Source organism: Protopterus annectens, chromosome 8.part1 (assembly GCF_019279795.1).
Source record: "Protopterus annectens isolate FY-2018-M chromosome 8.part1, PAN1.0, whole genome shotgun sequence".
NCBI classification, from domain to species: domain Eukaryota; kingdom Metazoa; phylum Chordata; order Ceratodontiformes; family Protopteridae; genus Protopterus; species Protopterus annectens.
The window spans coordinates 466,150,068-466,170,105 of NC_056742.1; positions in this window are offsets into that span (position 1 = coordinate 466,150,068).

Here is a 20,038-nt window from a genome sequence, read left to right on the forward strand (position 1 = left end):
GATCTAGTACCCAGATCCACCTGGACAGCATCAAACATAATTATGAAGCTGGGAAATCTCTCTTCAGCAACTCTGTTTCTAAAGCTTGGAATACCCTACCTAGCCACCTGACTTCCATTAGCTCCACCATACAATTTAAAAAGCTCCTCAAAGCACACTGTATGAATACCTGGTTATGCTCCCATGACTCCCCAGGATAAACACTTACTTAACAATCTATTCTCCATCTTAACCCAAAATGTCCACAATATCCTTCTCTATCTACAGAACTAACCCATCAGGGATTATATTGATCCAGAAATCTTGATTTTATTTTTCCCCTTTAAACATTATGTTCACTAATTAATTCTGTTTTTACTTTTCAGTCTCAGTGCTCAGTACTCAGTTATGCGGCTTCACCCCTTTTTACTTAGTAACAATTTGACTAGACACAACATCTCCTCTGTTACACTGTTTCACCCTTTTACTACTAACGTTTTGACTAGCTTCAGCATCCCACACCCCCATAATGAGTGTATCATATTATGTACCACATTTATAATACTGTGATGAGTGACGACTCTTCTAAGTGTGATTTCTATAGTGGTATCATCAACATTATTGTCAGGAATGTATATTGTTTTTACTGTGACTATATGATATTATGTTTTGAACATTTCTCTTCTTGATTGCTATGTGTTAGCCTAGTGACATTTATTATTTTATAACTTGATATCCATAGTCTTAGTGTTGTTTATTTCTTTCTGATTGATTTCTATATTTTATCTGGAGCTTTTCTCCCCGGGCTTCTGTTGAAAAGAAACCTGTGTCCAGTCGGACTTTCCCGGTAAACAAATGTAAAATAAATAAACATATCTTTTTCCTTTTGTTGTATATTCTGTTTAATTTGGGGTGATACCAGGGTGGAATGTTTCTAGGGCTAGACCTAGGCTTACTTCTGGCACGTACAGCAACTTCTATGCAGCCATTGACATGGCTGTACAGAGTTTCTGAGAGCAATATAGCATAATATGCTGTGTTCTCAGGGTTTGGGGGGGCATTGACTGTTGACAATCCATCACTTAATAAAAGGTCATTTGCCTTGGAATAGTTCCTAACTGTTGTTGGTTTTAATGGGATTATGGAATTCATTTTGATTTTGAAGGAGGCAGTTTTATGGTATGATCTTACCAGGGAGGATGAGACATGGGAGATGCAGTGTTCTCCCATATTTGTAACCATGAAGTCCTGTATGCTGGAGCCTCTAGTGGATGTAATCACTATTTGATCAAGGCCATTTCTATTTACAAAGTCTGGGAATCTCTGTGCCTGTAGATCTGAGGCTGTGTAGAATTCACAGTCTATAGAGGGCTAATTAAAGTCTCTTCTGAATAGGGTGTTAGGTTGCATGGCAAGTGTCTCCAGTAGGTCCAAATAGGCATTGTGAAGTTCTTTGGACATGGAGGGTGACCTATAGCTAGTTAGGATATGGTACAGGATTTTGTCTATGGTGACCTGCATGTGGAGGAACTCCAGCATGTCATCCTGTTTAACCATCCTAGAGGTTTGCTTATTAATGATGTGCATTGAGACACCTCCTCTTTTAGCCCTTTTCTGTGCAGCTACTTGTCTAAAAGTGTGGAAGGACTAAAACCTTTGCACTGTTGGGATACTCTGTGCTGCTTTAAACTATGTCTCATTAATTGCACAGATGTCTATATTTGAGTGAGAGGAGGGCTTGGAGGGAGGGTAGTTTCTTATTTTGGCTCCTGGCACTGAACAATAACACTTAGCTAAGTTGGTCTTGCTAAGTCATTAGGTTTGTCAATTTCAGGGAGCATAAAGTTTTAGACAGTACTCAAAAGCCTAGAGGGAGAGGTGCAGACAATCCTTGGCAAAGGAATGTGGTATCCCTTAGAATGACACCAGAAAGCTGGCCAGTTTGTTGAAAGCAATCATGTTTTGCTCATATTGTGTTATCATCCTCATTGATGGCAATATGCTGCTCAGTGCTAGGCTCATACCAGCCTGAGATCCATAGTCACAAAGCTACATAATGTCTCTCTTTACTTAGTTCAGGGAGGTGCATCTTAGGTCATTTACACCTGCATGGCCTGTGATGGAATCATACTAGTACCTATGGAGTAATGACTGGAGCGCATGTGTAGTACACCACATGGACTATGATTCAATAATACTGGTACCTGTCACGTAATGACTTGAGTGCACGTGTAATACATCACATGGACTATGATGGAATCATACTGGTACCTCTGTTGTAATGACTTGAGTTGCATATGTAATACACCACATGGACTATAATGGAATCATAATGGTACCTGTCCAATAATGACTTGGTACCTCTCAACTGTCCATGATTTCGAGGGACATCCCTGATTTTGACTCAAATTTAAACTCTGCCTCTCTTAATCCCTCCTAAAATGGATGACTTTTGGAGGAAAGGTGAAGAATTAAACTTAGTAAATATGGACAATAATAAAGGGATGTAGACTTCTTTAACTTAAAAAGAAGTAAATTAATTCACCTTCTCTTATTCTGTCAATGTCTCAAGATAGTAGCACTAATATTTTAAAAGTATCCCTGATTGTCCCTGATTTTCTACGGATTTGTCCCTGATTCCTTTGACATTTGTACCTGATTGGTTGAGAGCTATGTTAAATACACCACATGGACAGTGATGGAATCATACTGGCGCCTCTGGAGTAATGACTTGAGTGCAAGTGTAATACACCACATGGACTAGGATGGAATCATACTGCAACCTGTGGAGTAATGGCCTGAGTGCATGTGTAATACACCATATGGACTATGATGGACACATACTGTTACCTGAGGAGTAATGACTTGAATGCATGTGTAATACACCACATGGACTATGTTGGATATACAGTGGTACCTGTAAAATAATGACTAGAGTGTATTGGCCATACACCACATAGACTAGGATGAAATCATACAGGTACCTGTGAAGTAATGACCTGAGTGCATGCGAAATAAATCCACATGGACTATGATGTAATCATATTGGTGCCTGTGGAGTAATTGCCTGAGTGCATGTGTAATACACCACATGGACTATGATGAAATCATACTGGTACCTGTGGAGTAATGGCCTAAGTGCATGTGTAATACACCACATGGACTGTGTGAATTAATGGCCTAAGTGCATGTGTAATATGGCACATGGACTATGGTGGAATCATATCTGTACATGTGGAGTAATGGCATTACAGCATGTCTAATACGCCACATGGACTATGATGGAATCATACTGGCACCTGTGGAGTAGCGACTTCAGTGCATGTGCAATACACATCATGGACTATAATGGAAACATACTGGTACCTGTGAAATAATGACTTGAATGCATGTGTAATACACCACATGGACTGTAATGGAATCGTACTGGTACCTGTGAAATAATGACTTGAGTGCATGTGTAATACACCACATGGACTATGATATAATCATACTGGTACCTGTGGAGTAATGGCTTGAGTGCGTGTGCAATATACCACATGGACTATAATGGAATCATACTGGTACATGTGGAGTAATGCCTTCTGTGCATGTGTAATACACCACATGGACTGTGATAGAATTATACTGGTACAGGTGAAGCAATGTCCCAAGTGCATGTGTAATACACCACATGGACTATGATGGAATCATACTGGTACCTGTGGGGTAATGACTTGAGTGCATGCATAATACACCACGTGGACTGTGATATAATCATACAGGTACATGTGGAATAATGGCCTGAGTGCATGTGTAATACACCACATGGACTGTGATGAAATCATACTGGTACCTGGGTAGTAATGGTCTGAGGGCATGTGTAGTACACCACATGGAATGTGATGGAATCATACTGGTACCTGTGGAGTAATGGCCTGAGTGTATGTGTAACATATCACATGGACTATGATGGAATCATACTGGTACCTGTGGAGTAATGACATGAGTGCATGTGTATTACACTACATGGACAATGATATAATCATACTGGTACCTGTGGAGTAATGACTTGCTGTGCATGTGTAATACAGCTACATAGACAGTGATAGAATCATACAGGTACTTATGGAGTACTGGCCTAAGTGCATGTGTAATACACCACATGGACGGTGATGGACTGGTACCTGTGACCTGTGTAGTAATGACTTGAATGCATATGTAATACAACACATGGACTATGACATAATCATACTGGTACATGTGGAGTACTGACTTGAGTGCATGTGTAATACAACACATGGAGTGTTATATAATCATACTGCTACCTGTGGAGTAATAACTTGAGCGCATTTGTAAAACACCACATGGACTAGGTTGGATACACAGTGACTACGATGTAATTGTACTGGTACCTGTGGAGTAATGGCCTGAGTGCATGTGCAATACACCATGGAATATGATAAAATCATACTGGTACATGTGCAGTAATGGTCTGAGTGCATGTGTAACACACCACATGGACTGTGATGGAATCATACTGGTATCTGTGGGGTAATGACCTGAGTGCAGGTGTAATACACCTCATGGACTGTGATGGAATCATACTGGTACCTGTGGAGTACTGGCCTCAGTCCACGTGTAATACACTAGATGGACTGTGATGGAATCATGCTGGTGCCTGTCGAGTAATGACCAGAGTGCATGTGTAATACACCACATGGACTGTGATGGAATCATACTAGTACCTGTGGAGTAATGGCTGAACTGCATGTCTAATACACCACATGGGCTATGATGGATACATACTGGTACCTGTGGAGTAATGACTTTAGTGCATGTGTAATACACCACATGGACTGTGATATAGTCATACTGGTACCTGTGGAGTAATGGCCTGAGTGCATCTGTAATACACCACATGGACTATGATGGAATGATTCTGGTACTAGTGGAGTAATGGCCTGAGTGCATGTGTAATACACCACATGGACTATAATGGAATCATACCAGTACCTGTGGAGTAATGACTTGAGTACATGTGTAATGCACCACATGTACTATGATATAATCATGCTGGCACCTGTGCTGTAATGACTTGAGTGCATCTGGGATAACCTACATGGACAATTATGTAATCATAATGGTACCTGTGGAGTAATGGCCTGAGTGCATGTGTATCATACCACATGGACTATGATGGAAACATACTGGTACCTGTGGAGTATTGGCCTGAGTGCATGTGTAATACACCACATGGACTGTGATGGAATCATTCTGGTACCTGTGGGGTAATGACCTGAGTGCATGTGTAATGCACCACATGGACTGTGGTATAATCAAACAGGTAAGTGTGGAGTAATGGCTTGAGTGCATGTGTAATACACCACATGGATTGTGATAGAATCATACTGGTACCTGTGGAGTAATAACCTGAGTGCATGTGGAATACACAACTTGGACTGTGATACAATCAAACTGGTACCTGTGGAGCAATGGCCTGGGTGCATATGTAATACACCACATGGACTATAATGGAATCATAATGGTACCTGTCCAATAATGACTTGGTACCTTTCAAATGTCCATGATTTCTAAGGACATCCCTGATTTTGACTCAAATTTAAACTATGCCTCTCTTAATCCCTCCTAAAATGGATGACTTTTGGAGGAAAGGTGAAGAATTAAACTTAGTAAATACAGACAATAATAAAGGGATGTAGACTTCTTTAACTTCAAAAGAAGTAAATTAATTCACCTTCTCTTATTCTGTCAATGAATCAAGTTAGTAGTACTAATATTTTAAAACTTTCCCTGTTTGTCCCTGATTTTCTACGGATTTGTCCCTGATTTCTTTGACATTTGTACCTGATTGGTTGAGAGCTATGTTAAATACATCACATGGACAATGATGGAATCATACTGCAACCTGTGGAGTAATGGCCTGAGTGCATGTGTACTACACCACATGGACTATGATGGAATCAAACTGTTACCTGTGGAGTAATGTCTTGAGTGCATGTGTAATACACCACATGGACTATGATGGACACGTACTGTTACCTGTGGAGTAATGACTTTAATGCATGTGTAATACACCACATGGACTATGTTGGATATACAGTGGTACCTGTAAAATAATGACTAGAGTGTATTTGCCATACACCACATAGACTAGGATGAAATCATACAGGTATCTGTGAAGTAATGACCTGAGTGCATGTGAAATAAATCTACATGGACTATGATGTAATCATATTGGTGCCTGTGGAGTAATTGCTTGAGTGCATGTGTAATACACCACATGGACTATGATGAAATCATACTGGTACCTGTGGAGTAATGGCCTAAGTGCATGTGTAATACACCACATGGACTGTGATGGAATTATACTGGCACCTGTGGGGTAATGACTGGAGTGCATTTGTAATACACCACATGGACTGTGATGTAATCATACTGGTACCTGTGAAGTAATGGCCTGAGTGCATGTGTAATACACTAGATGGACTGTGATTGAATCATACTGGTACCTGAGGGGTAATAATCTGAGTACATGTGTAATACACTACATGCACTGTGATGAAATCATACTGGTACCTGTGGAGTAATGGCCTAACTGCATGTGTAATACACCACATGGACTACGATGGACTCATTCTGGTACTTCTGGAGTAATGGCCTAAGTGCATGTGTAATACGCCACATGGACTATGATGGAATCATACTTGTACGTGTGGAGTAATGGCATTACAGCATGTCTAATACGCCACATGGACTATGATGGAATCATACTAGCACCTGTGGAGTAATAACTTGAGTGCATGTGCAATACATATCATGGACTATAATGGAAACGTACTGGTACCTGTGAAATAATGACTTGAATGCATGTGTAATACACCACATGGGCTGTAATGGAATTGTACTGGTACCTGTGAAATAATGACTTGAGTGCATTTGTAATACAACACATGGACTATGATATAATCATACTGGTACCTGTGGAGTAATGGCCTGAGTGCATGTGTAATATACCACATGGACTATAATGGAATCATACTGGTACCTGTGGAGTAATGCCTTGTGTGCATGTGTAATACACCACATGGACTGTGATAGAATTATACTGGTACAGGTGAAGCAATGTCCTGAGTGCATGCGTAATACACCACATGAACTATGATGGAATCTTACTGGTACCTGTGGGGTAATGACTTGAGTGCATGCATAATACACCACATGGACTGTGATATAATCATACAGGTACGTGTGGAATAATGGCCTGAGTGCGTGTATAATACACCACATGGACTGTGATGGAATCATACTGGTACCTGGGTAGTAATGGTCTGAGTGCATGTGTAATACACCACATGGACTGTGATGGAATCATACTGGTACCTGTGGAGTAATGTTTTGAGTGTATGTGTAATACAGCACACGGACTTTGATGGATATGTACTGTTACCCATGGAGTAACGACTGGAATGCATGTGTAATACAACACATGGACTATAATATAATCATACTGGTACCTGCGGAGTACTGAACTAAGTGCATGTGTAATACACCACATGTACAATGATATAATCATACTGTTACCTGTGGAGTAATAACTTGAGTGCATGTGTAAAACACCACCTGGACTGTGTTGGATACTCAGTGTTACCTGTAGAATAATGACTAGAGTGTATGTGTCATACACCATATAGACTAGGATGGAATCATACTGGTACCTGTGGAGTAATGACCTGAGTGCATGTGTAATACATCTACATGGAATATGATGTAATCATACTAGTACCTGTGGAGTAGTGGCCTGAGTGCATGTGTAATACACCAACTGGACTATGAAGAAATCATACTGTACCTCTGGTGTAACAGCCTGTGTACATGTGTAATACACCACATGGACTATGATGGAATCATACTGGTACCTGTGGAGTAATGGCCTGAGTACATGTGTATTACACCACATGGACTATAATGGATTCATACTGGTACCTGTGCAATAATGACTTGATACCTTTAACTGTCCATGATTTTCAGGGACATTCCTGCTTTTGACTCAAATTTTAACTCTGTCTCTCTTAATCCCTCCTAAAATGAATGAGTTTTAGAGGAAAGGTGATGAATTAAGCTTAGTAAATAGGGACAATAATTAAGGGTTGTAGACTTCTTTAACTTCACAACATGTAAATTAATTCACCTTCACTTATTCTGTCAATGTTTCAAGTTAGTACTACTAATATTTTAAAGGTGTCCCTAATTTTCTCAGGATCTGTCCTTGATTCTGTTGTCATTTGTTCCTGATTGGTTGAGAGCTATGTTAAAAAAAAACACATGGACAATGATGCAATCATACTGGCACCTCAGGAGTAATGACTTGAGTGCAAGTGTAGTACACCACATGGACTAGGATGGAATTATACTGGTACCTGTGGAGTAATGACTTGAGTGCATGTGTAATACACCACATGGACTATGATATAATCATGCTGGTACCTGTGGAGTAATGACTTGAGTGCATGTGTAATACACCACATGGACTATGATATAATCATGCTGGCACCTGGACTGTGTTGGATACACAGTGTTACCTGTAGAATAATGACTAGCGTGTATGTGTCATACACCACATAGACTAGGATGGAATCATACTGGTACCTGTGGAGTAATGACCTGAGTGCATGTGTAATACATCTACATGGAATATGATGTAATCATACTAGTACCTGTGGAGTACTGGCCTGAGTGCATGTGTAATACACCAACTGGACTATGATGAAATCATACTGCACCTCTGGAGTAACGGCCTGTGTACATGTGTAATACACCACATGGACTATGATGGAATCATACTGGTACCTGTGGAGTAATGGCCTCAATACATATGTAATACACCACATGGACTATAATGGAATCATACTGGTACCTGTGCAATAATGACTTGATACCTCTAACTGTCCATGATTTTCAGGGACATCCCTGCTTTTGACTTAAATTTTAACTCTGTCCCTCTTAATCCCTCCTAAAGCGGATGAGTTTTGGAGGAAAGCTGATGAATTAAGCTTAGTAAATAGGGACAATAATTAAGGGTTGTAGACTTCTTTAACTTCAAAACATGTAAATTAATTCACCTTCACTTATTCTGTCAATGTTTCAAGTTAGTACTACTAATATTTTAAAGGTGTCCCTGATTTTCTCAGGATCTGTCCTTGATTCTGTAGTCATTTGTTCCTGATTGGTTGAGCACTACGTTAAAAAAAAACACATGGACAATGATGCAATCATACTGGCACCTCAGGAGTAATGACTTGAGTGCAAGTGTAGTACACCACATGGACTAGGACGGAATCATACTGGTACCTGTGGAGTAATGACTTGAGTGCATGTGTAATACACCACATGGACTATGATATAATCGTGCTGGTACCTGTGGAGTAATGACTTGAGTGCATGTGTAATACACCACATGGAATATGATATAATCATGCTGGTACCTGTGGAGTAATGACTTGAGTGCATCTGGAATAACCTACATGGACTATGATGTAATCATAATGGTAGCTGTTGAGTAATGGCCTGAGTGCATGTGTAATACACCACATGGACTGTGATAGAATCATACTGGTACCTGTGGAGTATTGGCCTGAGTGCATGTGTAATACACCACATGGACTAGGATGGAATCATACTGGTACCTGTGGAGTAATGTCTTGGAGTGCATGTGTAATACAACACATGGACTATGATGGATAAGCACTGTTACCTGTAAAGTAATGACTTGAATGCATGTGTAATACAACACATGGACTATGATATAATCATACTCGTACCTGTGGAATACTGACCTGAGAGAATGTGTAATACACCATATGTACTATGTTGGATATACAGTGGTACCTGTAGAATAATGACTAGAGTGTATGTGTCATACACCACATAGACTAGGATGAAATCATACTGGTACCTGTGGATTAATGGCCTGAGTGCATGTGTAATACACTAGATGGACTGTGATGGAATCATACTGGTACCTGTGGGGTAATGACCTGAGTGCATGTGTAATACACTACATTCACTGTGATGGAATCCTTCTGGTACTTATGGAGTAATGGCCTAAATGCATGTGTAATAAGCCACATGGACTATGATGGAATCATACTGGTACCTATGGAGTAATGGTATTAGAGCATGTGTAATACATGACTTCGACTATGGTGGAATCATACTGGTACCTGAGGAGTAATGGCCTGAGTGCATGTGTAATCTACCACATAGACTATGATGGAATCATACTCTTACCTGTGGAGTAATGCCTTTCATGCATGTGTAATACACCACATAGACTGTGATAGACTTATACTGTTACTTGTGGAGTAATGGCCTGAGTGCAAGTGTCATGTACCACAATGACTTTCATGAAATCATACTGGTACCTGTGGGGTAATGACCTGAGTGCTTGTGTAATACACCACATGGACTGTGATGGAATTATACTGGTACAGGTGAAGTAATGGCCTGAGTGCATGTGTAATACAGCACATGGACTATGATGGAATCATACTGGTACCTGTGGAGTAATATCTTGAGTGTATGTGTAATACAGCACATGGACTTTGATGGATAAGTACTGTTACCTGTGGGGTAACGACTTGAGTGCATGTGTAATACAGCACATGGACTATGATATAATCATATTGGTACCTGTGGAGTACTGAATAAAGTGCATATGTAATACACCACATGGACAGTGATATAATCATACTGTTATCTGTGGAGTAATAACTTGAGTGCATGTGTAAAACACCACCTGGACTATATTGGATACACAGTGTTACCTGTTGAATAATCACTAGAGTGTATGTGTCATACACCACATAGACAAGGATGGTATCATACTGGTACCTGTGGAGTAATGATGTGAGTGCATGTGCAATAGATCTACATGGACTATGATGTAATCATACTGGTACCTGTGGAGTACTGGCCTGAGTGCATGTGTAATACACCAACTGGACTATGATGAAAACATGCTGCACCTGTGGAGTAATGGCCTGAGTACATGTGCAATACACCGCATGCAGTATAATGGAATCATACTGGTACCTGTGCAATAATGACTTGATACTGCTCAACTGTCCATGATTTCCAGGGACAGCCCTGATTTTGACTCAAATTTTAACTCTGTCCCTCTTAATTCCTCCTAAAATGGATGAGTTTTGGAGGAAAGGTGATGAATTAAGCTTAGCAAATAGGGACAATAATTAATGGTTGCAGACTTCTTTAACTTCAAAACATGTAAATGAATTCACATTCACTTATTCAGTCAATGTCTCAAGTTAGTACTACTAATATTTTAAAAGTGTCCTTGATTTTCTATGGATCTGTCCTTGATTCTGTTGACATTTGTCCCTGATTGGTTGAGAGCTATGTCAAAAACACCACATGTTACCTGTGGAGTAATGGCTTGAGTGCATGTGTAATACACCACATGGACTATGATGGACACGTACTGTTACCTGAGGAGTAATGACTTTAGTGCATGTGTAATACACCACATGGACTGTGATATAGTCATACTGGTACCTGTGGAGTAATGGCCTGAGTGCATGTGTAATGCACCACATGGACTGTGATGGAATCATTCTGGTACCTGTGGGGGTAATGACCTGAGTGCATGTGTAATACACCACATGGACTGTGATATAATCAAACAGGTACATGTGGAGTAATGGCCTGAGTGAATGTGTAATACACCACAAGGATTGTGATGGAATCATAATGGTACCTATGGAGTAATAACCTGAATGCATGTGTAATACACAACTTGGACTGTGATACAATCAAACTGATACCTGTGGAGCAATGGCCTGAGTGCGTATGTAATGCACCACATGGACTATAATGGAATCATAATGGCACCTGTCCAATAATGACTTGGTACCTCTCAACTGTCCATGATTTCTAGGGACATCCCTGATTTTGACTCAAAATTAAACTCTGCCTCTCTTAATCCCTCCTAGCAGCAACACATAGACCTCACAGTCAGAGTGTCAAACAGTCACAGCCCTTAAGGCCAAACACAATGCCAGACACACTAGTCATTGGTGACTCCATAGTCAGACACACTGACGTCCCGCTCACCAGACTGAGTAAGGAGAAGGTCACAGTAAGCTGCCTGTCGGGCGCTAGAATCCGCCACATAACGCAAGCACTCAGGTCTCTCAACAGCAGGTACAAATATGATTCAGTCATTGTCCACGCTGGTGTAAACGACCTGAGACGTACCTCCTTGGACTACATGAAAAGAGACATTGAGGAGCTCTCTGATTATGTAGCCCAGACAGGTATGACCCTGACCTTGAGCAGTATCCTACCTTCACCAAGAATGATGCCACAATACAGAGATAAGATGATCAGCTTTAACAATTGGCTTAAACACTGGTGTCATTCAAAGGGGATCCAGTGTCTGTCTGCCTGGGATGACATGCTGGACAAGCCACGCTGCTTACAAGGGACGGCTTGCACCTGTCACCCCTGGGATTCGGATATTGGAAAAGGCTCTTGCCACCCCATAGTGCCTTTTTAGGCAAGGCTCAAATTCTAAACTTACCACCCTAGAACACAAAAAGGAAAAAAAACTAAGGGTAATGCTGCTCAATGCCAGAAGTCTAAATCTCAAAATGCACGCACTCGAGGCCCTTCTCAGTATGGAGAACATCGATGTCTGTGCTGTGACAGAAACCTGGTTCAAGGCTCCTGAGAGCACCCCGGCGCTATCAGGTTTTACCTCATATCATGCGTTCCGGCCCCAAAATCTGGACAATACCAAGAAAGGAGGGTATCCATATTCATCAAGGACACCCACACCTCAAGACTGGTGGCAACGCCGCGATGCATCGGAGACCATCCAGGTGCAATTAACCATAGGCAAGACTGCTCTGCAAATTGTAGCATGTTACAGGCCACCCTCACAAACTCAGGAACCTCACATGGCCTTCCTGAAAACACTAGAGGATAAATGTATCACCAAACACCATCATACTAGGTGACTTCAATTACCCTAATATAGACTGGGAACACTACTCAAGCCCAAACACCCTAGCCCAAAAGTTCCTGGAATTCATAAACTCAAATGCCATGGAACAACTAGTCACCATCCCACAAGAGGAGATAACATACTTGATCTCATCATCACGAACATGGGAGCACAATGTTCAACACCGGAGGTGTACCCTCACTGGTGAGATCAGACCACAAACTAATCTCGCTGGAGGTCCTCATCCCACCCCACCTGAAATAAAAAGACCACAGTAAAGAACTTCTCAAAAGCCGACTTCACACTTCTAAAGACTAGTGTGGTCTCCTTTAAGGCCCCGAGCCGGGAAAACAGTACTCAAGCCGCTGAATCACTTACAAATGCCTTCTACCAGCACCTGCAGGACTGCATGGATAAGGCAATCCCAAGCAAAACAAAGACTCTTTGTACCAAAGGCAAGCATCCAGTCTGGTGGACCCCAGCCATAAACAAACTCTACAACAAAGGAGGAAGCTACTACAAGATAGAGCAAAATCCTTAAAAGGTAAGACACCCTTGATCACTATAAGTAAAAACTAAGAGCTCTCATAAAATCATCCAAAGCAAATTTCGAGAGAAAAATAGCTAAAGACTCAAAGACAATCATAAGGCCTTCTTTAGCTATATTTAGAAACCTGGGAGGAAACTCCCAGATATGCTCAGAGCTAGTTCAAAATGATGTGAAGATTACTGATCCTACAGACATTGCCAACATACTGGCTGACAGGTTCAGTGCAAACTTCTCCCCTCCCCAAAAGGAGAGATATCTATACCAAACGATTGCAGCCCCCAAACATCTCCAGCGCCCAAGTGAGAACTGCTCTCTCCAAAGCAAAAACACAGCATCCATGGGACCTGATGGTGTCCCCGGCTGTGTGCTCCATGAACTCAATGAGGAATTAAACCCACAGCTAGGACAGCTGTTTAATCAAAGTCTTACCTCTGGATACGCACCCAGGAGTGGCGCACTGCAACTGTGGTACCACTTCACAAAGGCGGTGCCTCCACCGACCCTGGAAATTACCGCCCATTAGCTTGACAAGCCTTATCTGCAAAGCCATGGAGAGGATCATAATGGACCTCATAAATAAAGACATAGGGAATTTGCAGACTTTGGATCCAACCCAGTTTGGCTTTGTCAAAGGCAGATCATGCCTTTTAAACTTGGTTGACTTTTTCGAAACAGTCACCAAAGCCATTGATGAGGAAAGGCAGTCCATACAGCCTACCTCGATCTGGCTAAGGCCTTCGATACAATACCCCATTCGGGTATCATTGAAAAACTCATCAGCTTAAATGTCAACCCATACATCACAAGATGGGTTGCAAACTGGATGAGTGACAGAACCCACAGGGTCAGAGCTGCTGGCGCCATGTCAGACTCAAAGCCTGTCACAAGTGGTGTCCCACAGGGCTCAGTCCTGGGCCCACTCTTGTTTGGCATCTACTTTTCAGTACAAGCAAACACAGGAGGGTTATGGCTGACAAAGTTTGCAGATGACTGCAAACTGGCGCCATAGTAGAAAACACATCTGACACAGATATCCTTCAGAAGGGTCTCACAGAAACGGATAACTGGTGCCAGAGCCACGGCCTAAAGTTAAATGCCAAAAATGCATAGTCATACCCTTCGGGAAAAACAAGGTTACCCCTAGCTACCAAATAGGTGGCAATCCACTGAGCACAGAAGAAGTTATCAGGGACCTGGGGACCCAGGTTGATAGTAGTCTGTCATTCGACACCCATGTAGCTAAAGTAGTTAGGAAGACCTTCTACATTGCCCACCTTATCATGAAGGGATTCTCATCTAGATCAAGGGAGGTCATAGTCTCCCTTTACTCATCACTCATCAGACCAATGATTGAGTACAATGCCCCATTCGAATGTATCTGACCCGACACTTGCAGCAGCTGGAGAGGCCACAAAGTTCCTCACCAAAAGGATAAAGGGTCTCAAAATCTGTCCTATGCTGCCCGACTGAAAGAACTCCAGCTCTATTCAGTCGCCACCGCTTGCTCAGAGGTGACCTTTGCCTAACATACAAGGCCATGTCAAACCCAGATTTGATGAATATGCTTCACCTCAAAAATCTAGATCCATCAGAGCCACAAGGGCGGAGACTTAAACCTTGACACGGCTATTAATAGGCGTGCTGGAGGATAGATTCATCACCCAAAGACTCCCTATGCTGTGGAACAAAATCCCGGTACATGTGAGGCAGAGCACCTCGCTGGCCTTGTTCAAGAGAAATCTTGACCAATGGATGGGAGATCGCAGATATACCCCAGGGATTACCTCAGTGTCACTGCTCGACAGAGGCACAGAAAAATAATGGGTATAGTTCCCCATACTAAAGGGGTGGCCTAAGCCACAAAACGATGGGCTAGGCTTGTAAATGCCCTCGGGCAGATAGCCTAGTATGAACCTATGAACCTATGAACCTATAAAATGGATGACTTTTGCAGGAAAGGTGAAGAATTAAACTTAGTAAATACGGACAATAATAATGGGATGTAGACTTCTTTAACTTCAAAAGAAGTAAATTAATTCACCTTCTCTTATTCTGTCAATGTCTCAAGTTAGTAGTACTAATATTTTAAAAGTATCCCTGATTGTCCCTGATTTTCTACGGATTTGTCCCTGATTCCTTTGACATTTGTACCTGATTGGTTGAAAGCTATGTTAAATACACCACATGGACAATGATGGAATCATACTGGCGCCTCTGGAGTAATGACTTGAGTGCATGTGTGATACACTACATGGACAAGGATGGAATCATACTAAAACCTGTGTAGTAATGGCCTGAGTGCATGTGTACTACACCACATGAACTATGATGGAATCAAACTGTTACCTGTGGAGTAATGTCTTGAGTGTATGTGTAACACACCACATGGACTGTGATGGAATCATAATCTTACCTGTGGGTAATGACCTGAGTGCAGGTGTAATAGACCTCATGGACTGTGATGGAATCATACTGGAACCTGTGGAGTACTGGCCTCAGTGCATGTGCAATACACTAGATGGACTGTGATGGAATCATACCGGTGCCTGTGGGGTAATGACCAGAGTGCATGTGTAATACACCACGTGGACTGTGATGGAATCATACTGGTACCTGTGGAGTAATGGCTGAACTGCATGTCTAATACACCACATGGGCTATGATGGATACATACTGGTACCTGTGGAGTAATGACTTTAGTGCATGTGTAATACACCACATGGACTGTGATATAGTCATACTGGTACCTGTGGAGTAATGGCCTGAGTGCATGTGTAATGCACCACATGGACTATGATGGAATGATTCTGGCACTAGTGGAGTAATGGCCTGAGTGCATGTGTAATACACCACATGGACTATAATGGAATCATACCAGTACCTGTGGAGTAATGACTTGAGTACATGTGTAATGCACCACATGTACTATGATATAATCATGCTGGCACCTGTGCTGTAATGACTTGAGTGCATCTGGGATAACCTACATGGACAATTATGTAATCATAATGTTACCTGTGGAGTAATGGCCTGAGTGCATGTGTATCATACCACATGGACTATGATGGAAACATACTGGTACCTGTGGAGTATTGGCCTGAGTGCATGTGTAATACACCACATGGACTGTGATGGAATCATTCTGGTACCTGTGGGGGTAATGACCTGAGTGCATGTGTAATGCACCACATGGACTGTGGTATAATCAAACAGGTAAGTGTGGAGTAATGGCTTGAGTGCATGTGTAATACACCACATGGATTGTGATGGAATCATACTGGTACCTGTGGAGTAATAACCTGAGTGCATGTGGAATACACAACTTGGACTGTGATACAATCAAACTGGTACCTGTGGAGCAATGGCCTGGGTGCATATGTAATACACCACATGGACTATAATGGAATCATAATGGTACCTGTCCAATAATGACTTGGTACCTTTCAAATGTCCATGATTTCTAAGGACATCCCTGATTTTGACTCAAATTTAAACTATGCCTCTCTTAATCCCTCCTAAAATGGATGACTTTTGGAGGAAAGGTGAAGAATTAAACTTAGTAAATACGGACAATAATAAAGGGATGTAGACTTCTTTAACTTCAAAAGAAGTAAATTAATTCACCTTCTCTTATTCTGTCAATGAATCAAGTTAGTAGTACTAATATTTTAAAACTTTCCCTGTTTGTCCCTGATTTTCTACGGATTTGTCCCTGATTCCTTTGACATTTGTACCTGATTGGTTGAGAGCTATGTTAAATACACCACATGGACAATGATGGAATCATACTGCAACCTGTGGAGTAATGTCCTGAGTGCATGTGTACTACACCACATGGACTATGATGGAATCAAACTGTTACCTGTGGAGTAATGTCTTGAGTGCATGTGTAATACACCACATGGACTATGATGGACACGTACTGTTACCTGTGGAGTAATGACTTTAATGCATGTGTAATACACCACATGGACTATGTTGGATATACAGTGGTACCTGTAAAATAATGACTAGAGTGTATTTGCCATACACCACATAGACTAGGATGAAATCATACAGGTATCTGTGAAGTAATGACCTGAGTGCATGTGAAATAAATCTACATGGACTATGATGTAATCATATTGGTGCCTGTGGAGTAATTTCTTGAGTGCATGTGTAATAAACCACATGGACTATGATGAAATCATACTGGTACCTGTGGAGTAATGGCCTAAGTGCATGTGTAATACACCACATGGACTGTGATGGAATTATACTGGCACCTGTGGGGTAATGACTGGAGTGCATTTGTAATACACCACATGGACTGTGATGTAATCATACTGGTACCTGTGAAGTAATGGCCTGAGTGCATGTGTAATACACTAGATGGACTGTGATTGAATCATACTGGTACCTGAGGGGTAATAATCTGAGTACATGTGTAATACACTACATGCACTGTGATGGAATCATACTGGTACCTGTGGAGTAATGGCCTGACTGCATGTGTAATACACCACATGGACTACAATGGACTCATTCTGGTACTTCTGGAGTAATGGCCTAAGTGCATGTGTAATACGCCACATGGACTATGATGGAATCATACTTGTACGTGTGGAGTAATGGCATTACAGCATGTCTAATACGCCACATGGACTATGATGGAATCATACTAGCACCTGTGGAGTAATGACTTGAGTGCATGTGCAATACATATCATGGACTATAATGGAAAAGTACTGGTACCTGTGAAATAATGACTTGAATGCATGTGTAATACACCACATGGGCTGTAATGGAATTGTACTGGTACCTGTGAAATAATGACTTGAGTGCATGTGTAATACAACACATGGACTATGATATAATCATACTGGTACCTGTGGAGTAATGGCCTGAGTGCATGTGTAATATACCACATGGACTATAATGGAATCATACTGGTACCTGTGGAGTAATGCCTTGTGTGCATGTGTAATACACCACATGGACTGTGATAGAATTATACTGGTACAGGTGAAGCAATGTCCTGAGTGCATGCGTAATACACCACATGAACTATGATGGAATCATACTGGTACCTGTGGGGTAATGACTTGAGTGCATGCATAATACACCACATGGACTGTGATATAATCATACAGGTACGTGTGGAATAATGGCCTGAGTGCGTGTATAATACACCACATGGACTGTGATGGAATCATACTGGTACCTGGGTAGTAATGGTCTGAGTGCATGTGTAATACACCACATGGACTGTGATGGAATCATACTGGTACCTGTGGAGTAATAACCTGAGTGCATGTATAATACATGACATGGACTGTGATATAATCATACTAGTACTTGTGGAGTAATAGGATGAGTGCATGTATAATACAGCACATGGACTATGATGGAATCATACTGGTACCTGTGGAGTAATGTTTTGAGTGTATGTGTAATACAGCACACGGACTTTGATGGATATGTACTGTTACCCATGGAGTAACGACTGGAATGCATGTGTAATACAACACATGGACTATAATATAATCATACTGGTACCTGCAGAGTACTGAACTAAGTGCATGTGTAATACACCACATGTACAATGATATAATCATACTGTTACCTGTGGAGTAATAACTTGAGTGCATGTGTAAAACACCACCTGGACTGTGTTGGATACTCAGTGTTACCTGTAGAATAATGACTAGAGCGTATGTGTCATACACCATATAGACTAGGATGGAATCATACTAGTACCTGTGGAGTAATGACCTGAGTGCATGTGTAATACATCTACATGGAATATGATGTAATCATACTAGTACCTGTGGAGTAGTGGCCTGAGTGCATGTGTAATACACCAACTGGACTATGAAGAAATCATACTGTACCTCTGGTGTAACAGCCTGTGTACATGTGTAATACACCACATGGACTATGATGGAATCATACTGGTACCTGTGGAGTAATGGCCTGAGTACATGTGTATTACACCACATGGACTATAATGGATTCATACTGGTACCTGTGCAATAATGACTTGATACCTTTAACTGTCCATGATTTTCAGGGACATCCCTGCTTTTGACTCAAATTTTAACTCTGTCCCTCTTAATCCCTCCTAAAACGAATGAGTTTTAGAGGAAAGGTGATGAATTAAGCTTAGTAAATAGGGACAATAATTAAGGGTTGTAGACTTCTTTAACTTCACAACATGTAAATTAATTCACCTTCACTTATTCTGTCAATGTTTCAAGTTAGTACTACTAATATTTTAAAGGTGTCCCTGATTTTCTCAGGATCTGTCCTTGATTCTGTCGTCATTTGTTCCTGATTGGTTGAGAGCTATGTTAAAAAAAAACACATGGACAATGATGCAATCATACTGGCACCTCAGGAGTAATGACTTGAGTGCAAGTGTAGTACACCACATGGACTAGGATGGAATTATACTGGTACCTGTGGAGTAATGACTTGAGTGCATGTGTAATACACCACAT